The sequence below is a fragment of the Vigna unguiculata genome, chromosome 6 (genome assembly GCF_037176805.1).
Source record: "Vigna unguiculata cultivar grain cowpea cultivar isolate G323 ecotype 2 chromosome 6, ASM3717680v1, whole genome shotgun sequence".
NCBI classification, from domain to species: Eukaryota; Viridiplantae; Streptophyta; class Magnoliopsida; order Fabales; family Fabaceae; genus Vigna; species Vigna unguiculata.
The window spans coordinates 27873387-27894494 of NC_140797.1; the positions used below are offsets into that span (position 1 = coordinate 27873387).

At 31.6% G+C, this 21108-nt stretch overlaps 1 non-coding gene and 1 pseudogene across 1 annotated transcript; one reads left to right on the forward strand and one right to left on the reverse strand.

Annotated features, from left to right (window-relative positions):
• Positions 1-20899, reverse strand: part of LOC114188427 (squalene epoxidase 3-like) — a 59162-nt pseudogene extending 38263 nt beyond the window's left edge.
• LOC114189355 (U1 spliceosomal RNA) lies at positions 12920-13079 on the forward strand. Its single transcript, XR_003605658.2, has one exon. It is a non-coding gene; the product is annotated as a U1 spliceosomal RNA (small nuclear RNA).
• Positions 20900-21108: the final 209 nt, after the last annotated feature.

Consider the following 21108-nt stretch of genomic DNA (forward strand, 5'->3'; position numbering starts at 1 on the left):
GCCAAAAAAATAATGAATGTTGAGTTGGTGAGAAATAATAAGTGAATACTACATTATTCATAAGATGTAGGAGGAAACAAGGTATTTTGATGCCTGCATGGTTTCACATATTTTTAAAAATCATAAGTTTTTTAGAGGCTAAAACCAAGGTACTAGTAGTGACTAGTTTCATAGACGTAAAGTTCTTTTGACAAGAATTGTGGTATCTACAGAACTTTTACGCTTTCTACTTGTAGAAAAATGGATCTAGGTACTCTAAAATGATCCATTCAACTTAGAGAGTAAAATCAATAATGTTAATAGTTGATACTACATTCATATTCGCATACATAATTTTCTCATTAGTGAATGAAATGGCTTATATCATTTTACTCACTTTAGATGAATTAGATCCTAGTAAAATATTTTGATACACTGAAACTAATGTAGTAATAAGTGGAATTCATTTTCATACTAGTCCCATGCGTTGTCTCCAATGTGTTTTATACATTATTATTTTTGTTGGATTTTTCAAATGCATGCATTATCCTTATTCATGAAAAACTTTGCCAAGGATAAATATTGTTAACAAGGGTAAGGGAAAAAAACACATTTTCTTTTTCTTTTCTAAGAACTTATTTCACATCAATTTATTTTAGAATGATGTTAGTTTTGTGCATTTTGAAAATGATGTCAGAAAAAATAGAATTGTTTGGAAGATCATTTCCTACTCATGGAACTTCAGTTAGGTGTAAAAACTAATTAATAAGAAGGTATATAACAAAGGTGTTGTTTGTTGCCCCATAGAAGGCTAAAAAGATTATGGACTAATGGATTTTTTTTGTATTTAATGATGATAAATTGCCACCCTTGAATCTCAAATATAATTCTAGTCCTTATGATAATATCAAGTTATTTACCCTTTTATTTAGAAATAATGCATCCATTAATGAAGCTATTATACTTTTTCCAATACAAAACTAAGAGACAAGATAAAATTAAGGTGATTTTTATTTTTTATTTATATTAAATATTTTTCTTTGTATTTTGTATTATTGGTAGATGTAAAAGAGAGAAATAAAAGAAACATATATATAAACAAGACAAAGAAACATGACAGTTGTAGGACTAAAGCCTAAATCTAGCGCCTTAAACCACTCAACCAAATTGTCCTTTGATATTGAGAATTAGGCTTGTAAATTTTATATTTTATTTACTTTTAAACATAACAAAATAATTTGCACTTACTTTATTAAGGAAGAAAATAAAGAGACTATGAATAAATTAGATTACATGATATTAAATAGGATAAGTTTTTCGCAATGGTTCAATTTAAGTGAGATATTATCCAAATTGGCAAGTTTTGAAAAAAATTATGTACATGACTGAGTCTTGCTTATATGGCATGACTTATAACTCCTCAAATTGAAGTTGTGTTTAGTCAAACACAACTCCCGTGTGTTGTCATCGTGTTCACGACAAGACATTGAGAAATACATCTTTTGAAAATAAGAATGGAGTTGTCACCATAATTTATCAAGAAAAACTACAAAAAAACTACATAAAAAGTGGTATCCGACAATAGATTTAGGTTTGTTCTAAGATGGTCCCTTTTAGTTGTTAAAATATTTTTTTCTCCAAAAATCAAACAATTTTTTTTTATATATTTTTTATTAAAAAAATATTTATATGGATCTAACAAGGATTGAATTTGCTCCAACTTAGTCTTGTTCACAATAAGAAATAAGAGTTATGTAGTTCTTTATTAAAAAACAACTATTTTGTGGTTGTTGATATTTTTAAAATTTGGAGTCTTTTCTATTTTTTGAAATTTTAATATTTTTTTATAATTCACATTGTAATACCCCTTTCGAGTTGTCACATGTAGAGATGGCAAATAAACCCGTCTCTATGGGTATTTTCCGAACCCGTTCCCGTTTTGACGGAAAATTCTTGCATTGACTGGTTATGGATATGGGTATGGAGAATCCCTGACTTTTTCAATTGAGTATGGGGATGGGTATGGGGATGTACATATCCCCGCCATAATACTTGTCCCCGTCGTATCTCCGTCTCCGTTTAAATTATTAAAATATTCATAATTAATTAAGTAACCATATATATATACTTTCTATTTTTTATTTTTTCTAATTATTTGGTTTGTCATGAAACTCATTCGCATCTCCAATACATTTTTCATTATTTCTCAAACATTAAGTATGTATGTTGATATTTGAAATGTTTTCTTAGATCTCTAAGGTATTTTTTATCTTACCATACCCTTAATTGTACAATTGTTTTCTTTTGTGTGATTTCTTTCAATAGTCTCTCAAATTATTTCTAAGACACACATTTGATAATTTTTTAATATTTTTATTTGTTGTTTATTTTCATCATGTACAATATCATTTCGATATATTTTATCTAATTATTTTTTATTTTTTAACTCATTATCAATCATACTGTATTTTTTCACTATAATTGTATAAATAACTTTTATTTATTACAATATAAAAATTTAATGTAATTTCCGTGAATATTTTTTTATCACCATCCAACATACATTGAAGTTCAAAAGATACAATATCTATGTCAAAATTTTATTATTATGTTTATTATTTGTTCTTTGCATCATTTTGATCAAGTGATGTATTATAACTTTTATTAGTGTATAAAAAAGAGATTCATTAGAATTTTAAAAATTGAAGTAAAACAAAATTTAAAATATATTTTAATTTGAATTTTTTTTCCTTTCATATTTTTAAATTTTATCAACTTTGTTTCATTAATGTTTGCATTTTGGAAATTTAATAAATGTTTTGATTTTCATGAAATTTTATTTGATACTCTAATATAAAATGTAAACAATTATAATTTATTTAAAACTATTTGATATTGAAGAAACAATTATCCTCTAATAATGAATATTTGATAATATTATGTTTCCTTTACCATAATTTTTTATTATTTTATAAAAATTAATTAAAATTAATATTGGAGTAGTAGGAAAACGGGTATGGGCATGGGTACGAGATTATACTCGTTACCCGGTGGGGATGGGGATGGGAAAAAAGTTTGACACCCGTTGGGTTTGGGGATGGGGATGGCTATGAATTTTTCTACGGGGATGGGTATGAGATAGCGAAACCCGTCCCCGCCCCGCCCCGTTGCCATCCCTAGTCACGTGTAAATTGTTTTCTCCTTTCAAACCAACGAAAATACTATGATACCATTCTATAAATAGGAACTTAATAAATACATGTCCCAGTTCATTCAAATAAAACCTCACAAATACCAAAAAAATCTATAAAGGTTCCTATTACAATTCTTTTAAAACACAAAAATTCAAAGGAAAATTCAACATAAAAGAAATCCATTTTTTTCAAAAGCTTTCAAAAATTCCCAATGTTCTCCTCAACACGTATCCTCACACCTATGCATTTGTACCAACATCTATGACAACATTTTCTCCCGTATAACACTCATATTATACGATCATCGCACAAACACAACAATGCAATGCAACTCACCTCATGATCACAAACGTGTTACATAAATTTAACCAAGTCATATTACTACCAAGTAATATCAATCAAATCATATTACCACCCACTAATATCAATCTAGTATGTCATTCTCTTATATCTATCCAATATCGCAACCGTAGATTTTTGGTGGATTTCTTATGAGACATATTGTTTAAAAGTTTCACTTAGTAAAAAGTTAACATTTTCACAATTTTCTCAAAAAGTAATCTCAAAAAGAAACAACACGCATCAAATTGGTCTAGAAACATCTTCCTATTTTTTGCCGGAGCCATTGCGATCCAGTGCAACGCACAACGTTGGCCACCATAAACACCACCTGCACGGAGAGCACATCAGTTCCACACCATTCTTGCAACCTCACGGACCAACAATCACCATTGCAGTAGCAGCACCTCCATGCATCTTCATTTTGAAACTCCTTCCGCGTTCACAACACACCAACTCGTCGGAGCAGCCATTGCAACAACTGATGCATTATCTTTTCCATTGCAGCAACCATGGATGCAGTTTCGTGAAACACTAGTGCAACACTCCAAAACGCAGATCCAGTTTCGGGAACAACGACCATGATAGCCGTTGTCGACCTCCATTGATGAACCTTCGACAGCAACCATAACTCACGAAATTACATCTATAAAATTGCAACAGTCCGTGAGCCGGCCACCATCGGATCTACAACAGCTAGTCACACTGCTCTCTATTCCACCATCGCAACCATGCACACCTTCGTTTAAGCAGAAAATGCAAAACCTGCACGAGCCCCTAGACCAGCACACGAACACGAGTTTGACACAGGGAAATCGCGCTGCAACAATCTTTGTAGTCCAAATCAGATCTGGAAAACGTGAACCAAGCTTCACGCACCTGCACCAGCGTTTTTGCATCGTTCCTCCAGTGCCTCCAAGCATGAACAGTAACGACCATAATTCATTCTGCGGCAGAAACCCTAAGGGAGGAGAGAGAAAGCTTCATTTGAGAGAAAGAGAGGAATGCCACGTGTCAGCTTCTCAATGGATAGTCAAAGAGTCAAATATGGTCAAACAGTCAACTCTGGGCAAATTCTGATCAAAGTTCATCAAACAAGAGGGGTTTAAGTACAAATGTTGATATTTTTGGATGTCTCTGCAAATTTGGACTCTCAGATCTCAAAATGGTTGATTTAGAAAACTAATACAAATATTAGTTGGTGATAATTTATCATATATCTTTAAGCAATTAATTTATTTAATTATATTAGATATTGATATTATCAACCAACTATATTTGTCAAATAGTCTATATCTCTCCAAATATCTTTGAATATTTATCTTTATCTTTATTTTAAAAGATATTTGAGAGATTTTAGCAACAGAAAAGTCCAGTCCAAGTCCTATATAAAGAGACTAAGGGGGAAGCAGAGAAAAAAAGCTCGAGACTTTGGAGTTTAGGAACCCTTAGGGGGGCCTAATTTCGTTTCCTTTCTTTCTTTTTCTCTCTATTCTTCTTCTATTTTTGTTTTACTTTTGCATTCCATGGAAGGCTAAACTTCTTGGGTTGATTCCATTATAATTTCTTTATTGGATTGTGAGGTTAGATCAATTAATTTGTTTGTTCTTTTGATTCTTGTTGAGATTTATTTTCATCTATGTCTTTTGGTTCTTAATTTAGTAAAAGTAATGAATTTTACATTGTAGCAAGTTAGCACGGTGTTAAATCTACATAACATAACAATCGTATGAGTCCAAGGGTTTTTAAATTTTAATTGAGAAGTTACTTTGATTAAAGGTGAAAACTTAGATTAGATATAAGAGGTAAAAGAATAGACATGATTAGGATTAGTAATATTTAATTGAGAAGTTACTTTGGTTAAATTTACTAAGATTAATCTACAAAGTTCTTGCTTTTGATTGATAAGTTACTTTTGTTAAAAGTAAGGACACCAACAAATTAATTGAGAAGTTACATTGATTAATGTGAAGTTTTCAACAAGAAATCAATAACAATAATCTTTAGGAAACTAATCATGAATCCTATTTTGAAAAAGCAGTGGAATCGACCTATTTTTCTTTTCTATTATTTTCATCTTATTTTATCTTTTTATCTTTATCTTTCATATTTTTATTATTTTATTTGACTAACTCTTTTGTATAGTTTTATAAGAACTGATTTGTTAAAAATCAATTCTGTGTTCGTTGGTAGACGACTTTGGGTTACTTTACCCTTTCTATTTTGTTGACTACTTTCTTAACAATACTGAAGTTGTTATAGATAGTATTAATTTGATCGCTTGATGACTGTGTTATCAGTTGGGTGCATATTGGGTTAAGATTTTTAGTTCCTTACAACATGAATGGTTCGTATTAAACCAAGTATTGATAGGATATAAATGCATGAATCCTTGTGTAAAAATATATGTGCTTGATTCTTAGAACTTGTGGAATGTGTATTGAGTTTTGGTATATGTATCAACATGTGTAAGGTGAGTAGGTTCATTAGAACCTATTCTGGAGTGCCAAGAACTAGTAGCATTGACGTTATTGGTGTGGCGCTTGGCGGCACAGGGTAAGCTGCTAGGCGATAGTGGGTGCAAGTAAGCTTTGGGAGAAACACAACGCCAAGCGGTTTGGGACCAATTTTCGCCTAGCAACTCGAGTGATGCGCCAGGCAGTTTTGGGTGGAGAGTTGGATTGCGAGGAGTATTCTACACAGCTTTAAATGGAGGTTTTGATGTGATGCTTTGTTGGGGGCCTAGTTACGAGTGCAACTTCTATTGGGGTAACACGTGGCCACTCGAGGTTGTAGCCTGGTGGTTTTGAAAGTCCAATGGAGTGTGCGAGATCGTGGCTCGTACGGATGGGTTCCGGAAGATTGCCTTCCTCAGTGTTAGCTGATGAGTTGGTAGTCATGGGACAAATACAAATTGTTGTTCGTATTGCGGAACTCCACTTCGTGTCGCGGATCGTGGTCGTGGCAAATTTATTCCCATGTGTGGACTATTAGGTGGTGGTTTGTAGTCAAAGGGACGAGTAGACACTCGTGGCAGCAAAGATCGATCAATGTAATCATCAAAGGGTGTAGAATCAAGATGTGTCCAAGGGAAGTTTTTGAAGTCGAGGATTAAGGATTGTGGCTTGTGAGTCTTAGGAAAAGCAACGCCCTTACCGGGTTTTGTGTGAACAGGTAAGAGTTGTGCTCCTTCTGGGTTTTGGTGAGCACGCAAGGGCGGTTGCTTGTAAGTCCTAAGGAAAGTAATACTCTTACTAGGGTTTTGGTGAACAAGCAAGGGTTGTTGCTTGTTTTTCCACGAGGCGTTGGTGCGCAAGGGGAGAAATTCTCTTCCAATAGGTGTTAGGGCGTAGGAAAGGAAACTAGTTGGTTGTGAGGGGATGGTGTATTATGTGGTGAGACTTGGGAGTATTAGATGTATTTGGAATAATGAATGATTATTTATCATATTGTGTAGTGTACTTTTATTCTATTAAGCTCACATTGTCTGCTTGTGTTTGACGATGATCGTGTAATGAGTAGATGATGTTGCAGGTGTTGTTGGTGAAGCATAGATTGGAGAGGGGCTAGCTTGGGGAAAAGCCTTTATGATGTTTTCTTGTTTTATGGATTTTGAACATTTTGTAAACCTTTATCTTACCAGACTCGAAATTTGTAATCAACAATTATAGTTTGTTGATTTTGGTTTGTTGCGGTATAATAAATGTCAAACTTTCTCGCGTTTTGGAAAATGAATTATCATAAATGCGATTTTATACTTATTTCCTATTTTAATTATTTAAATTAGTATATCCGATAGGGATGTTATAGTGGATGCAATGTATGTTTTCTATTGTTGCTCTTATTGGTTGATCGAAATGTTGATATTCTAAAGTGGTGGTGATGAACACATTTTTTATGGACTATTATTGGGTGTAATGGAAGGAAATTTTGTTACGTGGTTTTGCACGGTTGGGTTTTGGGAAAAATAATGATAATGGGATTGTGAAATGGAATTTTAGTGAATGATGAGTTATATTATTGGATAACGATTCTCAAGGGACGCTCAATGGTTGTGACGTTGGTTCTATACATTTTGCAATTTTTCTATTCATGATAAATACAGGAAATTATAATGCAAGATTAAATTTTGAGTTTTTGGATTAATGGTCAGTTTGGGTTTAGAGTTAATAATTATGAGTGGAATATCCAATGGAAATATATTTTTAGGTACTAAATTGTGACTATATGTTAATTGTTGATGTTTTTTTTTATATGATCAATGGAATGATGTTATAAGGGTATAAGAAGTGGTTTCGGGTTGCTATTCTCTATGGAAAATTTATAGTTTTGCTGTTTGGGTTAAATAATTACATGCTGAATTGTTAATATTAAGTGGTGAGAATAATTTTGATTTAATAAGAGAATGCTCATTAAGTGAATATAAGGTAAGTGACTCCAATGTTAAGAGGATTACAGGTGCAGTGTATTTTTTTCTCCTTATTATTTGAACTCTGAAGGTTGTATCAATTTTAATGAATAAGCACATAGAATTTGACCTTTTGAATATGGGAATGATTCTATGCTCAATTAATTTGATGGTGGGATGATCAAAATTTTTGTTGTGTATTCTAGAGAATTGGTTGTATTGAAACATGATCATTTTAATATGCCAAAACGTTATTTTCCGTATTCAAGCAAGTGTGTATTTTTCTAGTCTACACAATTTTGGTAAAATTGAGTTTTTTGGTTCGTTAACCATTGGATTGAGCTAAAATTGTGACATTTGATCAGTAACACGTTGTTCTTTCATTTGACCGTTGTGATAGTGGTAAGATATAAGAGAATGACATACTAGATCGATATTACTTGGGGCTAATATAATTTGATTGATATTACTTGGTGGTAATATGACTTGGTTAAATTTATGTAACACGTTTGTGATCATGACGTGAGTTGCATTGCATTGTTGTGTTTGTGCGATGATCATATAATGTGAATGTTATACGGGAGCAAATGTTGTCATAGATGTTGGTGCAAATGCATAGGTGTGAGGAGATGTGCTAAGGAGAACTTTGGGATTTTTTTAAAGCTTTTGAAAAAAAATGGATTTCTTTTATGTTGAAATTTCCTTTGAATTTTTGTGGTTTAAAAGAATTGTAATAGGAACCTTTATAGATGTTTTTGGTATTTGTGAGGTTTTATTTGAATGAACTTGGACAAGTATTTATGAAGTTCCTATTTATAGAATGGTATCATAGTATTTTCATTGGTTTGAAAAGATAAAAAAATTTACACGTGACAACTCGAAAGGGGTATTACAGCGCGAATTATAAATAATTATTAAAATTTCAAAAAATAGAAAAGACTTCAAATTTTAAAAATATCAACAACCACAAAATAGTTGTTTTTTAATAAAGAACTACATAACTCTTATTTCTTATTGTGAACAAGACTAAGTTGGAGCAAATTCAATCCTTGTCAGATCCACATAAATATTTTTTTTTAATAAAAAATATAAAAACAGTTTGTTTGATTTTTGGAGAAAAAAATATTTTAACAACTAAAAGGGACCATCTTAGAACAAACCTAATCTATTGTTGGATACCACTTTTTGTGTAGTTTTCTCGTAGTTTTTCTTGATAAATTATGGTGACAACTCCATTCTTGTTTTCAAAAGATGTATTTCTTACTGTCTTGTCGTGAACACGATGACAACACACGGGAGTTATGTTTGACTAAACACAACTTCAATTTGAGGATTTATAAGTCATGCCATGCAAGCAAGACTCAGTCATGTACATAATTTTTTTCAAAACTTGCAATTTGGATAATATCTCACTTAAATTGCACAATTGCGAAAAAGTTGTCCCTTTTAATATCATGTAATCTAATTTATTCATAGTCTCTTTATTTTCTTCCTTAATAAAGTAAGTGCAAATTATTTTGTTATGTTAAAAAGTAAATAAAGTATAACATTTACAAGCCCAATTGTCAATATCAAAGGATAGTTTGGCTTAGTGGTCTAAGGTGCCTTGATTTAGGCTCTAGTCCAAAAGTGTGTGGGTTCAAATCCTACAGCTGTCATGGTTTTTTTTTCTTTGATGACCCTATATGCATCCCCATTTCATTTATGGTATATATATATATATATATATATATATATATATATATATATATATATATATATATATTTCTTTTATTTCTCTCTTTTACATCTACCAATAATAGAAAATGCAAAGAAAAATATTTAATATAAATAAAAAATATAAATCACCTTAATTTTATCTTGTCTCTTAGTTTTGTATTGAAAAAAGTATAATAGCTTCATTAATGAATGCATTACTTCTAAATAAAAGGGTAAGTAATATGATTATCATAAGGACTAGGAATTATATTTAAGATTCAAGGGTGGCAGTTTATAATCATTAAATACAAAAAAAAATCCATTAGTCCATAATCTTTTTAGCCTTCTATGGGGCAACAAACAACACATTTGTTATATACCTTCTTATTAATTAGTTTTTACACCTAACTGAAGTTCCACGAGTAGGAAACGAGCTTCCAAACAATTCCATTTTTTCTGACATCATTTTCAAAATGCACAAAACTAACATCATTCTAAAATAAATTGATGTGAAATAAGTGCTTAGAAAAGAAAAGGAAAAAGTGTTTTTTTCCCTTACCCTTGTTAAGAATATTTATCCTTGGCAGAGTTTTTCATGAATAAGGATAATGCATGCATTTGTCAAATCAAACAAAAATAATAATGTATACAACACATTAGAGACAACCCATGGGACTAGAATGAGAATGAATTCCACTTATTACTACATTAGTTTCAGTGTATCAAAATATTGTACTAGGATATAATTCACCTAAAGTGAGTAAAATGATATAAGTCATTTCAATCAGTAATGAGAAATTTATGTATATGAATATGAATGCAATATCAACTATTAACATTATTGATTTTACTCTCTAAGTTGAATGGATCATTTTAGAGGATCTAGATCCATTTTACTACAAGTAGAAAGCAAGTAAAATTTTTGAAGATACCACAATTCTTGTCACAAGAACTTTACGTCTATGAAACTAGTCACTACTAGTACCTTTGTTTTAGCCTCTCAAAAACTTACGATTTTCAAAAATATGTGAAACCATGCAAGCATCAAAATACCTTGTTTCCTCCTACATCTTATGAATAATGTAGTATTCACTTGTTATTTCTCACCAACTCAACATTCATTATTTTTTTGGCAATAACAATTTCTTGATGTATTTTGGTTGTAATTGTAATTCTTTATAAAAATCAAAGGAGGTTTGTACTCGTGCAAAGTAACATATGTATAAGAAAATGGTCAAGTTGGTACAGGTGGGAAGTATATAAGTGTGTAATTATATACTATTTTTTCCTCCTACATCGTATGAATAATGTAGTATTCACTTATTATTTCTCACAAACTCAACATTCATTATTTTTTTGGCAATAACAATTTCTTGATGTATTTTGGTTGTAATTGTAATTCTTTATAAAAGTCAAAGGAGCTTTGTACTCGTGCAAAGTAACATATGTATAAGAAAATGGTCAAGTTGGTACAGGTGGGAAGTATACAAGTGTGTAATTATATACTATTTTTTCCTCCTACATCGTATGAATAATGTAGTATTCACTTGTTATTTCTCACCAACTCAGCATTCATTATTTTTTTGGCAATAACAATTTCTTGATGTGTTTTAGTTGTAATTGTAATTCTTTATAAAAATCAAAGGAGCTTTATACTCGTGCAAAGTAACATATGTATAAGAAAATGGTCAAGTTGGTACAAGTGGAGAGTATACAAGTGTGTAAAGTCCCACATTCTTTAGGGTATATTAAGTAATGAAAATCAAGAGATATAAAAAAAAGTGTATACATAGGTGCAACATACTTACCTGGACTAAGATAGTTACTTTCATTGCACTCTTAAGGTATATTGCCTTGAGGTCTGCTAAAATGGTAGAGCCTACTACCAAAATGGTAGAGCCTACATCATAATTTGTGGTAGTGGAGTTTGTGTTCGCGCAACTCCTTCATTGTAGCTCAACATTTTCCATAAAAACTAAAGCAAGTGACATTACTATACACTTTAATTTACATTATAATGTCTAGATATTGTCTATCATCTATTTCAAAAGAACTTTGGTGACAATGAATAGAGAAAATAAAATATAGTGTGTGAATTTCAAATAAATGGTCTATCTTCTAATCTATTAGAGTAAAATGAAAGTATGCATTGAAATAAATGTATAATTAATTTGTTACTAAGTGATTATCTTTTAATAACATAGATTTTGATTCATTTATTACCGATTTTATAAATAGATTTTTATTGACCTTTTAGTTTCGAGTTTATTGTATGTAAGTAATCAATATAGACAACATCATTAAAATTTAGGTTCAGGTTGAATAAATATCCACTTAACTTTTTGAAGTTAGTTACTGAAATAGTTATATGAATTTGTTTAAAGGTATATACAAGAACAAAAAGAACATTAATATATTTTTGGGATATATTCATTATTTTTAAATATCTAACTAACGATATAACTTTTTTATCACATTATATTATCTACAATAGATATATTCTTCTCTTATTGTTTATTTAGCCTTTTGCTCTTGTGTCTGTATCTTATACTCGGTACATGTTCTTTTTGGTTTGATTGGTGGAGTACCAAACATTATATATAAGAGGACACTTATAAGTTTTGCAACAAAATGTCAAATGCTGAGTTGAAATCCACAAGTTATGAAGATTTAAAAGTTTTATATTCATGTGTTTTCATTATTTAGATTTTAGCTTTGAAATAGTTCTATTCTTCAAAATTAGTCTAGTTTATACATAATGATTGCATTTAACCTGGAAAAATTATTTTCTTTATCTCATGTAACACATGGAAATCTATTTTTTTTAATCAAATTTGAAATAGTTATTATGAATTTAATTAAAAAATTAACCTTCAAAAGCAAAAGAAAGAAGAAAGACATGCACTTTGTATGTTGTCTATGTTGGTTTCAAATTCTCATTTCATAGAGTAACATGTTAAGTAATTAATTGTTTTACAACAAATTTAGTCATTTCTCTTTGAAATATTTAAGTTTGTAATCCCATGATAAGATTGCACTTTGCAGCTAATGTATCCTAAATGAAGAATCATTTAATCATTCTATGGTACAAGTGCAAGGTCAATTTTCTCTTTTGTTGTTACAAGTTGGTATTTTCAAATAGTTTATTATCTTAAGCATGAAGCAAGGTATGTTAATGTATTTGGTGACATAGGTGATGAGAGATTTGTTTTCAAAGATATTTGGAGTCCCACATCACTAAAAGAGTAGTGAGAAGTGTGGAGCTTGTGGTACATAAGAAAAATGTGGATGGTTATGCAACATACTTACCTGGACGGGATCATTGGGTGATCAAGAAGGCTCATGGTCTAGGACAATGACTTCCATTGCACTTGGAAAGGGTGCTGCTCTAAGGTCTGTCCAAGTGGCAGAGCCTACGTCATAATTTGTGGCAGAAGGGGTCTGCGTTCACGCGACCCCTACATTTCGGTCATAAGTTTTGTTTTGTTTGTGAAATTTAGGTTTATTCAGGTTTATCTATGATCTTAAGTGTTGTGTTGTTTGTGTAGTTTATGTTTTCCAACAGTCTTTTAAGTTCTTCTCTAGTATAAATCTCTGTTTGTGTTGGTTCAGCATAAATCTCCGTTTAATAGTACCTATCTGATTATCTGATTTAACTGTTCATATTAAAGGTTGAAGGTTAATTTATTGTAGTATTCACATTGAGTTATTATTTTTTATTTTTTTATAGTTTCTATATTTTATTAGGTAAATTTTGTTCAATTATTAAAATCCAAAAACATTAAACCTTACAATCAGAATGAATACGAGGAAGTGAAAAATCTTTCTACAACAAAAAAAAATCTATGCTAGACAAGTATTTTAGGGAAAATCTATTCACCACCTTTAGTTCTGTACTGGACCCCTACAACACTTTTGTTATCCTGTTCAAGAAGAGATGTCACAGTGCCCTACTCCATTCGTACATTGAACAGTAAACAAACCAAACAATATTATCAGGCAAAAAAGAACATTGCAAACAATAATTTCAATTAAAAATTAGTAATTTTTTAGGCTTATTTTCTTGCCCTATAAATAATTTTAATAATTAAATTAACAATCAAAATATATTAAGGACTACAATTGCAGAGCAGCAACTTTTTCTCTCATCATCTATATAAAACGTCCATCATGGAAGCTCCTGCCAGCCACTTCAGCATGAAACTTCTCCAAAGGATAAGGCAGCTTAGTTTTTTTCCCATCCATGAAAAGAACATATCCTAACACCCTTTGTGCATCAATTTGATCAACAATGTCTGACAAAGGATACACACAGCACATGGAAATATGAGAATGGTATCTCAACAAGCTTAATTCCACCACACTTAAACATAAGCAAATTTCGGCACATAATACATAAAAAATTAAGAAACATACGCTTAATTCCAGCACACTTTAACAAATTGTAAGAGAATATGAATAAAATGAATATTTAGCACAAGGCACACAAAGCGAAAGGCGCATAGCAGTCTTCAAACATGGTAATATTTATAAGTTTCATTTTAATGTAATGTGAGTGGCAATTGGGAATTTGCGCATGTATAAAACTAGTCTGTCTACCCATGCAACGCACAGAGTTTTTTTAGATGTAATATTTTTTGTAATAGCAATAGGTTTTTGGATATTTAATAATCTATATGATGAGAATCTAATGTTTTTAAAAGATGTTGAAGTGTATAAATAGAATAAATCAATTTAGAATGTAATTAAAGTGGCATGTGAAGTTAATATTTTATTTCATTTTATGTTTTTTTGTCTATTCTATTATCTTCAACAACCAACAACAAAAATATGACTAATACACTAAATGCTAATAAAGGTAAATCTGTATTTGTAATCAGGAGCTGTTCTGGAATTTCAACCATGCACTCACCATTCTCATTTAGATCCATTTTTCCGTCTCCAATCTTCAATATCCAATCAGAAAATTCTTGGATCTCATTGGCTGTTTGAGTATTTGATGTAGTACTTAATCTCATGTTCTTGGACAATTTTAGCACTTTACAACAATTCCATAACTCTGAATAGTTTATTGCTAATTTGATGATACCAAACCTAGATCCTTTCTTGATAACTGGTAGAATTTGTCTAAAGTCACCTCCCAACACAACTGCTTTGCCACCAAATGGTTTGTCATTATTGGCATCATCAACATTTCACATAATATCTCTTAGTGTTTTATCAAATGCCTCAAAGCACATTCTATTCATCATTGGTGCTTCATCCCAGATAATCAAACTGGTTGCCATAAGAAGTTTTGCTCTAAGACTACCTTGTGCTATGTTGCAAGTTGATTCATCATTAATTAACAGTGGGATGCAAAAGGTAGAGTGTGCTATTTTTCCACCAGGAAGTAATAAAGAAGCAATTCCACTTGATGCTACGTTCAAAACAATCATGCCCTTGCTTCTTAGAGCAGCTGACAATGTCTTCCACATAAAAGTCTTCCCTGTACTACCATAGCCATATAAGAAAAAGAATCCTCCCTTCTTCGAAAGAACTGTTGTCATGATATCCTGATATACATGAATTTGTTCATCATTCAGTGCTTTAAACAAACGGTCATGTTCTTTCGCCATCTCTTCTTTATTATATTGCAGCTCATCAACAATAAATCTATTATTGAATGTATGTACATCTGAAAGATCAAGTTGAGGTAATGAAGGATAATCTTTCAAACTTCTACCATTTGACATTAGCATTTCCTGTATTTCCAGCAGACATATTTTTTGTAATTCAGCTGTCTGAATTTCAAGACTTGCATAAAGTAAATAATGCAATTAAAATTTATATCTATATCAAATTAAATAAATCACAATATAAAATACCTGGAAAGTTCATCTCCTTTCTTTTTTGGTACAAAATTCCATCACATAAGATACTCCAAGTAGAATTCCAAACTATATCTGGTTTAGAAATTGTATTCATCGACAACAAAGTAACAAATAATCTTCTAAGTTGATACCCAGAAACAAATTCACTTGCTTCTTTTATTGCATCAATATATTCTTTGTCGTCAGCCAATAATCCCAAAACATAGCAAGCTTCTTGGTATGTTTCATAATATTTGCCATTAATGGTCTTAATGCTTTCATAATCAGTACAACCTTTTTGAATGGTCAGTAATATCCTCAAATAATAAAGTTCTCCAGACCCAGGAGGAATATAAGTAAGTCTACCAATGTTGTAGCCTTTCTTCCTTGGTTTCCATTCTTTTTCTTTGGCAAACCACACAAATTTGCTTGGAAATTCTGAATAAGTCAATTCTTTTCCTTCTATATAAACTTTGTTAGCCTCAAACCAAGCTAGAAACATTGTGTTAGCATTTTCATATCTGTTGAAGACCACATTAATATCATCATCATCATCTTTAAACAAAGCTGATTGTTGGCAAGGAAGATGAAATGTCAATCTCTGAACAGGAGGCCATCTGTGATGGATGTCAAAAGCAAATATTCTCCAAGCGGCTTCACATGGTGATAGATACCTACAATCGTAATACCTTTTGATCTCATCAATAATGGTTGATTTTTCAGACTGTGCAAAGTTGTTGCTTATTTTAAGAGTAGCTTTGTCAGGACCTTTGTTCACATATTTGAACAAATATTTTATTAAATTGGTCTTGTTGCAATACTTTGTATTGACGTGAGCTTGATACCTCATTAGAAGTCATAAAAACGAAAACTGGCCAAAAGAGAATACAAAGATTTGTGAACATGTTAAAGAAAGAATCGAAAAATATTAAAAATAAGAACAAATAACGACATGAACAAAGCTGAGCTGTAGTCATAATGTTATTATACAGTTCATTTATGCAGCAACAAATAATGAGTTCTTTGTTGTTTAAAAAAGATGCCAGTCTTTGAACAGGTAATTTCAACCCTGTAAACACCAAAAACCAACAACAAACGGAAGAATCACTTAGAGCAAACTAAATATAGAAACTAAAATTACCTGTTTACTTCACAAAGATGAAATGTATTCATAAACTTTAAATAACACTTCATTTCTGCAGCGACAAAGACTGAGTTCTTTGTTCTTTAAAACACTTGCATGGTTGTACTCTTCATTTCAAGAATTTAAACACCTGAAACATAAGATAATGGCAATAATAACTTAGATCTCAGTAAATATAAAAAGAACCATACCTGTTCGCTTTATAAAGCCAAAAAAAATAAGATGTCGACAAAAGAAACATAAGATGAACGGAAATTCTCAGATGCATGTGTTTGTACTCTTCAGTTCAAGCCTGTAAACAAAAGAAACATAAGATGAACGGAACATCAAAGTAAATATAAAAAGAAAAATACATGTTTGATTGAGAAAGCTCAAAACAAAATATAGATGTTGACAAATACTCAGTTTTTTGCGGTTTAAAACAGATGGATGTGGTTGTACTCTTTATTTCAAGCATTTAAACACATGAAACATACCTATTTGATTGAGAAAGCTAAAAAAAATATAGATGTCGACAAATACTCAATTTTTTGCGGTTTAAAACAGATAGATGTGGTTGTACTCTTCATTTCAAGCATTTAAACACATGAAACATACCTATTTGATTGAGAAAGCTAAAAAAAATATAGATGTCGACAAATACTCGGTTTTTTGCGGTTTAAAACAGATGGATGTGGTTGTACTCTTCATTTCAAGCATTTAAACACCTGAAACATAAGATCAAGGCAAGAATCACTTACATCTTAGTAAATATTAAAAGAACTATACCTGTTGGCTTGAGAAAGGCAAAAAAAATAAGATGTCGACAAAACAAAAAAAAAGATGAACGAAAAATGTCAGATGCATGTGTTTGTACTCTTCGGTTCAAGCCTATAACCAAACGAAACATAAGATGAAAGGAACATCAAAGTAAATATAAAAAGAAAAATACCTGTTTGATTGAGAAAGCTAAAAAAAATATAGAGCTCCACCAATACTCGGTTTTTTTAGGTTTAAAACAGATGGATGTGGTTGTACTCTTCATTTCAAGCATTTAAACACCTGAAACACAAGATCAAGGCAAGAATCACTTACATCTTAGTAAATATTAAAAGAACTATACCTGTTGGCTTGAGAAAGGCAAAAAAAATAAGATGTCGACAAAACAAAAAAAAAAGATGAACGAAAAATGTCAGATGCATGTGTTTGTACTCTTCGGTTCAAGCCTATAACCAAACGAAACATAAGATGAAAGGAACATCAAAGTAAATATAAAAAGAAAAATACCTGTTTGATTGAGAAAGCTAAAAAAAATATAGAGCTCCACCAATACTCGGTTTTTTTAGGTTTAAAACAGATGGATGTGGTTGTACTCTTCATTTCAAGCATTTAAACACCTGAAACACAAGATCAAGGCAAGAATCACTTAGATCTCAGTAAATATAAAAAAACCATACCTGTTCGCTTGAGAAAGCCAAAAAAAAATAAGATGTCGACAAAAGAAACATAAGATGAACGGAAAATGTCAGATGCATATGTTTGTACTCTTCTGTTCAAGCCTGTAAACAAAAGAAACATAAGATGAAAGAAACATCAAAGTAAATATAAAAAGAGAATAAGATGTTAGAGAAGAAGCTAAGAAAGATAGAGAAACCCTGAAGATAAAGAAGAGGATGAACAGTTTAGGATGTCTGTGAGTGAGAAAGAAGTGGAAAGGTAGAGCCAGAGAGACAGAGAAAGAGAGAGAAATAAGTGAGAAGGCAGAGGTAGAGAGATAGAGAAAGAGAGAGAAAGAAGTAAGAAGGCGGACGATGAGAACACAGAGAAAGAGAGAGAAAGAAGTTTCAATTAAAAGATTAGGTATCTACGAAAGAGGGAGAGGAGTGGACAATGAGAACTACAAAAGAGAGAGATTAATTTGTTTTTCAATTTTTTTTCTACGTTCAAAATTCTAAGAGCTTGACACATCAGCCTTTATTACTTTTGTAGATAAAAAAATAAAAAGAGAAGTAGGTTAGATATATTATTTAATTGAAAAACTTTCCTTTTGTTAGTTCAGAATTGTATATAGTATTAGATATATGTTTAGAAAACGGACCATATCCAACCTCAGTCTTGGAATAATCTTGTCTACTAGCCAATTTGATACATACCTTCTAACCCTAAATCAATTAGCTTTAGATATCCTCCTGGCTAGAGAAGTTCACTAACGATTCTGTCTGGCTTTCTTAAGTCTCTCTCAATAACATGGACACGCCGTCCTTCCTTCAAAGAATTTAATACATATACTATTACTGAAGATTTCGATACTAACCAATCAAAGCATTCCTTTCCCTTATGGTATTAATATAATTTCCCCGAGTCAAAGCAAGGGAGAGAGACGATGACAATGGGTTGAACAACTTTTGAAAATCCAAATATATAAAATGGTGACAAAATTTAACACAAACTACAGTGAGAAAGGATTTTATTTTGGAGCCTAAAACATGAAAATCACCACCGATGTAGATATACAACGCTATCTTTTGTAAGGATAACAACCGAATTCCAATTTGAGATCCTTTATCCCGAATTATTTTAGTCCTACCTTCTATATTAAGAATATGAGGCACTAGAGAACATGATATAGGAAAAGTAGATGATGACGAAGGATTGACCCCAACCAAGGATGGAGGCACATGCTTAAGAAGACTAAGCATGTTTAGAAGGGAAGCTCACTAATCCTTCATCCCTTTCATTTGTGTTCGTTATTTTTCATTTCCAAAGTTGACTTAGTTGAATCAACTTTAGTTGACTTGTTGACCTTTGACTAGGTTTGACTTGTTGACTATAGTTGACTTTACTTAAGCCAACATGCTAATCTATGTTTATTTGCTTTGTAAGTTAATTAAGAGTAAGAAAGCAATGCTAGGTGGCGCATGGTGATTGGGGAGCATAAATGATGTGAAGGAGAGAGTAAAGCAAATGCAAAAAGCATAAAGTAAAAGGCATGAAGCAAGTGTACCTATGTCCTTTGGTCTCCTTTGTTTTTAGCACACTTTGGCCACGTTTTGGAGACATATGAGACACATTATTTGTCTCCTTTTGTGCTAGAACGAAATTAGCCTTGCACACACCATAGTTAGCTCTTTTGTCTCTCATTTTTGTAACCTTATTTGACCTAGTTTCTAGAAGCTAGGGTTAGGTTTTTGTATAGACATCCTTAGGTATCTTTTATTTGCTTAGAGGCCCCTAAACTCTTCTATATAAGGGGTGCTCCTAGACATGTAAAAGGGTTGAACATTTTGAAGTAAAAACACTCTTGTGTCTCAACCATTTGTGAGAGTTTCCTCCCTTGGGAGTGAATAATTTTAAGCCTTATCTTGCATAGCAAGTGGTGGCACACATCCACTCATCTTCAAGGTTGCCATGGCTTCTAGCCTAGTCTTGTAGTGGCGTGCTTCTCACATTTTTACCATTTCTTTCCTTTCCATTTTATGTTTTCTTCTTCCTTTAATTGTTCTTGGTTTTTTGTGATTTATGTGCTTTCCATTTCCTTTTCATTTTGAATCAATCCATCATCTTATTCTCTTGAGCTTTGTGAAAGGAACCTTCACATCTAGATAACTTGCTATCTTAATGTCCAATGGAGATTTCACTTAGCTTTCTTAATCAACTCACATCATATTCATTAATCTTCTAAAAAGGAACATGATAATCCTTCATCAGATGACCAAGAAAAAGAAGACTCATAAAATTTAGTTAACACTTGAAAAATTGAAATACTAGTCATTTTCAGAACTCTAAGCATGGTAACCTCACCATTAAATCCATAAACGCAACTTTTCCCGTTATTCTCTCATCAAACCATCATGCATACTTCCAACCTATCTATATTTGTAACACATTAATGCTAAAGCTACTTAGAAGTTTTAAACAAGTCAATAGACTTTCAAATTTCGTAATTAAATTTCTCAATTTATAATCCTTTTAATTAGAATTTTACTTGTATTCCATAAATAAATGCACTTCACTACAAAATTCAACTATTTAGCACATCACTTGGCAATATCGTTTATTCATTGAGTTAAATTTTTTTAGATAAAAAATGACAAAAAGTAAAAAATGAAATAAATTAAATTAAATAGTTATATAAATTAATTAGCATAATCTTTGTCTATCAACTCCTCCCAAAACAATTTTTAACCTATGCATGGTGTGCATTTTGTGACATGTTCAAGTCTTGAAGTTGGTTGAGAACCATCCTCTCAAACTGAGAATATGCAGGTCCAGTGTTCTTAGAAGGTTGATAGATCTCAATGGCCATGGGTTATGGATCAAAGGCATCATCTTCTTCTTGGTTTGCTCTACTAGTTTCAGCCTCATGATCATTGGCTCCAACTTCAATGTTTGTAGCTTCTTCTCCTTCAACCAGCCATGTGTTACGTATTTTTGTGAAACCCATCTTGTGCATATTGAGTGTGGAAACATGGTTCAACAATCGACTCCTCAATCTTTCCTTCCACATCAACACCA